The following is a 7,323-nucleotide window of genomic DNA, read 5'->3' as shown; positions in this document are numbered from 1 at the left end:
AGGCGCCCCGAGGAAGAGGAGACCCGAGACTGGGCTATGGATGCTGGGGGGAAGGGCTGTCGCCTCTGCCAACCAACCAGGACCAGCTGGCCAATGCCCACCAGTGGAGCGCAAAGGTGTGTAAAAAACAAGAACAACAAAACAAACTTGTGCTTCGCCCACCTGCCTCTTTCTTTTAAATCCGCGCTGTTTCTTTCCTTCACAAGTTCAGGAAGGACAAACTCACCGAGGTGAGAGGTGTATCATTTCCACCACCCAGTTTATAAAAGGACTCTTTCCTGTGCCCAGGACGAGACTGGATGGAAGGATGTGGCTGCTGGGGTTTAGCCCCAGAGCGGCTGTCTCTGTGGGAGATGCTGCCCATTCTCGCCTCCCTTCCCTTTCCCAAAAAGGAAAACTTCCCTTTGAGCCCTTGAGCTAATCCAGCAATTTCCTACCAAAGGCAGGGATGGTGGCCCAGGAGCCTGGCTGTGACATTGGCTGGTGGAGCCCCCTTTGCTTTGTTCCATCGCTGGTGGGGAGATCACTGTTGCGAGCCCAGAAACTGGCTCCTGATTGGAGGAAGCATTGGAGACCCCCAAGCCCTGGGGAGCCCTGTGGACCCTGACCATTTGTCTCTGACTCATGCCTGAACTCTTGTCACTATGGCCTGTCTCTTTCTCTCTCAAATAAGTAAATAAAATATTTTAAAAGCCAGGCATAGAGGCGCGTGCCTTTAATCCCAGCACTCAGAAGGTAGAGGTAGGAGGATTGCCATGACTTCGAGGCAACTCTGAGACTACATAGTGAATTCCAGGTCATCCTCCTGAGGTAGAGCAAAACCTTACCTTGAAAAACAAACAAAAAAAGGGGGGGGAGGGAGGTGGATATGGTGGTATGTGCCTATAACATGCCTATAATCCAATCCAATCCCTAGTGGAGAAGCGCCTGAGCTATAACCCGCAAAAATGTAGTAATGTGAGAGCCATGGTGGAAGGGGAAGAAATTTCCCTCCACATACAGCAGCTGGGATTGAGGCTAGCTTATCTTTCGTTCTTTAGTGATGACAAACTGAATTGGAAGGGGAGAAAAAAAAATGCCCATGAAATACTCTCTTGCCATAGTTATCTGTAACTCAGGGTACAGTTTCTGAGGTTTTCTTCCAAAGGTTATTTGATGAGAATATGTATGTAAGAATCATACATGGGGAGGGTCTCACAGCAAAATACAAAAGCAGCTGGGATGCGGCTGCGAGGCGAGTTCCCCGCGCTGCACCACCACGATGGGGCTCGGCTCCTGAAGCCCGCGAACCGGACAGCTGGGGCCCGCACCTGGGCACCCGGCTTGAAAGAGAGGGGGACATAGGCCCTGAGCCAGGGAGAAGGAGCATGCGGAGCGCCACCACCGGTCTCTTGCTGCTGGCGCAGAGCTCACTACTGGCTCTGTGGGCCCGGCTCCCGCAGCCGCGGACTCCATGGCCACCCGCCAACAGGCACTTCTGAAGCCCGGGATCGTTGCCTGCGCTGGGCTTCCCTGTGCCTCCGCCCCTGGTATCAGACGCCCTCCGCGGCTCCCTGAAAACTTTCCGGGCGCAGCTCACCCTGGCGGCCAGCACGCACAATCCGCCCAGGCCCGTGCCCACCTAGAGCCCCTGCCAGCGTCTGAGAGCTCCGCGGTGCATGGGGCATCTTCTGGGGACGCGGCCTGGAGGAAAGAGTACCCCAAGGCTTTTGGAAGGCTGGCGATGGCGTGGTTGGAAGCTGAGCGGGGCGCCCTGGAGGTGGCCTGGAAAGCAGAGGCTGGGGGGCGCAGCTCCAAATGCCTGGCTTGCTTTGTCCACGGTACCCGAGCCTGTGTGCACTATGGCATCGACCAGGATCAGATCTGGGGCGAAGAGCTGTCCTACTACCTGGCGCGCTTACTGGGCCCGAGCCCTGGCTCTCGGAGGACGGCCGTCTGAGGCCCCTGCGGCGAGCTGGCCAACCAGGCCAGGCAGAGCTCGTGGATCTGGTGCAGTGGAGTGACCTGATCGTCTTACACTACCTGAAGGCCAACTTCGACAGGATCCAGGATCATCAGCAACCTGTTCAGCTTGCAAGGGGACCCGCACGTCCTGCAGCGCGCCACCAGCAAGCAATTTGCACGGAGGACTGGGCGGGGCACCGGTGTTTCTGGACAGCCAGGCCAGTTTGGTGCACTGCTATCTGTGGCAGGTATGTGGGACAAGCATGACAAGCCTCTGTTGCAGTCGGTGTGCGTGTTCCGCCAGTGGACTGCGAGGAGGGTCCTGGAGCTTCACCGCGGGCAGGACGCGGCGGCCAGGCTGCTGTGCCCCTATGGGCGCCACGAGCCCACCTTCCCCTAGCTGGCTGCACTAGGGGACCCGCATGCCCAGCTGCTGTAGCGCTGTCTCCGCTACCTTGCGGAGCACATCTTGCACTGCAAGACCAAGTTCGGATGCCCACCGGGAATTGAAGGCACCCAGAAAAAGAGAGGGAGACCCAAGAGTGGGGTATGGATGCTGGGGGGAGAGGCTGTCGCCTCTGCCAACCGACCAGGACCAGCATGTCAACGCCCAGCCAGTGGAGCGCGAACCTGTGTAAAAAACAACCACCACCACCAAAAAACAAAACAAAACAAAACAAACAAACAAACAAACAAACAAAAAGTGTGTGTTGCCCACCTAACCCGCACTGTTTCTTTCCTTCACAAGCTCAGGAAGGTCAAACTCACCAAGGCTAGAAGTGTACCATTCCCTCCACCCAGTTTATAAAAGGACTCTTTCCTGTGCCCAGGAGATTGAAGGATGTGGTTGCTGGTATTTGGCTCCAGAATGGCTGTCTCTGTGGGAGATGCCTCCCATTCTCGCCTCCCTTCCTTTCCCAAAAAAAACACTTCCCTTTGAGCCCTTGAGCTAATTCCGCAATTTCCTACCAAATGTTGCGCTTTTGGCCCCGGAGCCTGGCTGTGATATTGGCTGGTGGAGCCCCCTTCCTCTGTTCTCTCTTTGTTCCAGCGCTGTGGTGGAGAGATCACTGTTGTGAGCCTAGAAGCCAGCCTGCTCCAGATAGGACAAAGCAAACAAGACCTCCGTGCCCTGAGGAGCCCTGTGGACACTGACCTTTTGTCTCTGACTCATTCCTGAACTCTTATCACTATGGCCTGTCTCTTTCTCTCTCAAATAAGTAAATAAAATATTTTAAAAGCCAGGCATAGAGGTGCATGCCTTTAATGCCAGCACTCAGAAGGCAAGGTAGGAGGATTGCCATGACTTCGAGGCCACCCTGAGAATACATAGTGAATTCCAGGTCAGCCTCCTGAGATAGAGCAACACTTACCATGAAGAAAAAAAGGGAGTGGGGAGATGGGTAGGTGGTATGCCTATAATCCAAATCCAGCCCTAGTGAGGTGGAGGCAGGAGAGGCAAGAGAATCACTACATGTTCACACCAAGCCTAGTCTACATAACAAATCCTAGGCCAACACCAGAAGAGGGTATGTGATGGTACACACCTGTAATCCCAGGACTCAGGAGGTGGAAGCAGGGAGAACAGAAGTTCAAGGTCAGCCTTGAGTACCGAGTTCAAGACCAGCATGATACTTTATTTAAATAAATAATAATTTTAAAATCCAGCCTGGTCAGGGATGGTGGTAGACACATTTAATCCAAGCAATCAGGAGGAAGAGCTAAGGAAGATCACTGTTGAGTTGTGAAGGTCAGCATGAGACAACACAATAAATTCCAGGTAAACCTGGGCTAGAGCAAGACACTACCTCAAAAACAAACAAACATGCTAGATGTGGTGGCACACACCTTTAATCGCAGACTGGGAAGGCAGAGGTAGGAGGATCACTGTGAGTTCGAGACCACCCTGAGACTAGACAGTGAATTTCAGATCAGCCTGAGCTACAATGAGATCCTACCTCAAAAACTGAAGGAAAAAACAAGCAAGAAAAGAAAAGGATAAACAAAGCCAAGAACAGAACTCACAGATTTTCTAAAAAGATACTTTCCCAGTGAACTGACCTGACATCATATTGCCGCTGCTGACAGGTGTACTGCCCCATGACGTGCTAGATGAACCCATTTGAGCCTGGTCCTTTGCAGCAGTGTCTAGAAAACAGACAATAAGTTTAGGTTCTGTTTAGGGTGAAGTGATTAAGTTAGTTCGGGAAGGAACAGAGAAGGTCCTGTCAAGCTTCACTTTTTATTTATGCTCTATGACTCCTAGAAGTTATGGCAGCAAGGTAGCAACTGACATCACTGGGAACTGACAAATACTGTGAAACAGAAAAACTTTCCGGTACAATGGTGGTAACCGCGTTTATTAAAAAGTATATTTATTGAGCTGGAGAGGTGGTTTAGTGGTTAAGGTGCTTGCCTGCAAAGCCACAGGATCTTGGTTCGATCCCCCCCCATACCCCACATAAGCCAGATGCACCCATTCTTTCTTTCTCTCTCACTTCTCCCTTCCCTTCCTCACTGACCCCTTCCCTAGCATGGGAAGCCTAAGAACCCAGGTTCAATGCTCCAGAACACATGTAATCCAGAGGCATCTGGTGTTGGTTTGCAGGGCTTGAGGTCCTAGAACACCCATTCCCTCTTCACATCTCTTATAAATAAATAAAACAAATTAAAAATATTTGGCAGATGGAGAGAATGGATGCACCAGGGGCTCTACCCACTGCAAATGAACTCCAGACACTTGCACGACCCTGTGCATCTGGCTTACATGAGTACTGGACAATTAAACCTGGGTCCATAGGTTTCATAGGCAAGTATCTTAACCACGAAGCAATCTCTCCAGCCCCCATGTTTGTCTTTTTTAAATACTTATTTGAGAGCAAGGGAGAGAGGAGACAGAGGGAGGGAACTGGAGGGAAGGTGTGTTTGTATGGGGGGGCGGTGGCTTGCCAGGGCCTACTGCCTCTGCAACACCAGATGCAAGATATACTTGCCACTTTGTGCATCCGACTTTATGTGGGTACTGGGTATTGAATCTGGGCAATCAGGGTTTGCAAGCAATCATCTTTTTTTTTAAATTTTTTTTTAATTTTTATTAACATTTTCCATGATTATAAAATATATCCCATGGTAATTTCCTCCCTCCCCACCCCCACACTTTCCCGTTTGAAATTCCATTCTCCATCATATTACCTCCCCATTACAATCATTGTAATTACATATATACAATATCAACCTATTAAGTAGCCTCCTCCCTTCCTTTCTCCACCCTTTATGTCTCCTTTTCAACTTACGGGCCTCTGCTACTAAGTATTTTCATTCTCACACAGAAGCCCAGTCATTTGTAGCTAGGATCCACATATGAGAGAGAACATGTGGTGCTTGGCTTTCTGGGCCTGAGTTACCTGACTTAGTATAATACTTTCCAGGTCCATCCATTTTTCTGCAAATTTCATAACTTCATTTTTCTTTAACGCTGAGTAGAACTCCATTGTATAAATGTACCACATCTTCATTATCCACTCATCTGTTGAGGGACATCTAGGCTGGTTCCATTTCCCAGCTATTATAAATTGAGCAGCAATAAACATGGTTGAGCATGTACTTCTAAGGAAATGAGATGAGTCCTTTGGATATATGCCTAGGAGCGCTATAGCTGGGTCATATGGTAGATCAATCTCTAGCTGTTTTAGGAACCTCCACACTGTTTTCCACAATGGCTGGACCAGATTGCATTCCCACCAGCAGTGCAGAAGGGTTCCTTTTTTTCCACATCCCCGCCAACATTTATGATCATTTGTTTTCATGATGGTGGCCAATCTGACAGGAGTGAGATGGAATCTCAATGTAGTTTTAATCTGCATTTCCCTGATGACTAGTGACGCAGAACATTTTTTTAGATGCTTATATGCCATTCATATTTCTTCCTTTGAGAACTCTCTATTTAGCTCCATAGCCCATTTTTTGATTGGCTTGTTTGATTCCTTATTATTTAACTTTTTGAGTTCTTTGTACATCCTAGATATTAATCCTCTATCAGATATATAGCTGGCGAAGATTTTTTCCCATTCTGTAGGTTGCCTCTTTGCTTTTTTCATTGTGTCCTTTGCGGTGCAAAATCTTTGTAATTTCATTAGGTCCCAGTGGTTAATCTGTGGTTTTATTGCCTGAGCAATTGGGGTTGTATTCAGAAAGTCTTTGCCAAGACCAATATGTTGAAGGGTTTCCCCTACTTTTTCCTCTAGCAGTTTCAAAGTTTCCGGTCTGATGTTAAGGTCTTTAATCCATTTGGACTTAATTCTTGTGCATGGCGAGAGAGAAGAATCTATTTTCATCCTTCTGCAGATATTTATCCAGTTTTCAAAACACCATTTGCTGAAGAGGCTGTCTCTTCTCCAATGAGTATTTTTGGCATTTTTATCGAATATCAGGTGGCTATAGCTACTTGGGCTTACATCTGGGTCCTCTATTCTGTTCCACTGATCTACATGTCTGTTTTTGTGCCAGTACCATGCTGTTTTTGTTACTATGGCTCTGTAGTATAGGTTAAAATCAGGTATGGTGGTACCACCAGCCTCTTTTTTGTTGCTCAGTATTATTTTAGATATTCGAGGTTTTTTTGTGATTCCAAATGAATTTTTGGATTGTTTTTTCTATTTCCATGAAGAAAGCCTTTGGAATTTTGATAGGGATTGCATTAAATGTGTAGATTGCTTTAGGTAAGATTGCCATTTTCACGATATTGATTCTTCCAATCCAGGAACAAGGGATGTTTCTCCACTTTCTAGTGCCTTCTGCAATTTCTCGCTTGAGTGTTTTAAAGTTCTCATTGTATAGATTCTTTACTTCCTTGGTTAGGTTTATTCCAAGGTATTTTATTTTTTTTGATGCAATTGTGAATGGGAGCGATTCTCTGATTTCATCCTCTGTGTGTTTGTTGTTAGCATATATGAAGGCTACTGATTTCTGTGTATTTATTTTGTATCCTGCTACATTGCTGTAGGTTTTGATCAGCTCTAACAGCTTGCTAGTAGAGTCTTTAGGGTCCTTTATGTATGGAATCATGTCATCTGCAAATAATGATAACTTGATTTCTTCCTTTCCAATTTGTATCCCTTTTATGTGTGTCTCTTGCCTTATTGCTATGGCTAAGACTTCCAGTACTATATTAAATAGAAGTGGAGACAGTGGACACCCTTGTCTTGTTCCTGATTTTAGTGGAATAGCTTCCAGTTTTTCCCCATTTAGTAATATGTTGGCTGTAGGCTTGTCATAAATAGCCTTTATTATATTGAGATATGTTCCTTCTATTCCCAGTCTATGTAGGACTTTTATCATGAAGGGATGTTGGATTTTGTCAAATGCTTTCTCTGCATCTAA

The 7,323-nt window shown here is 47.3% G+C and overlaps 1 pseudogene; it reads left to right on the top strand.

Annotated features, from left to right (window-relative positions):
- The first annotated feature begins 1,163 nt into the window (after positions 1-1,163).
- On the top strand, positions 1,164-3,148 carry LOC123459453 (annotated as a pseudogene).
- The last annotated feature ends 4,175 nt before the right edge of the window (positions 3,149-7,323 follow it).

This window comes from Jaculus jaculus, chromosome 3, assembly GCF_020740685.1.
Source record: "Jaculus jaculus isolate mJacJac1 chromosome 3, mJacJac1.mat.Y.cur, whole genome shotgun sequence".
Lineage (NCBI taxonomy): Eukaryota > Metazoa > Chordata > Mammalia > Rodentia > Dipodidae > Jaculus > Jaculus jaculus.
Note: the sequence above shows the minus strand (reverse complement) of the source record. Positions and strands in the feature narration are given on the sequence as shown.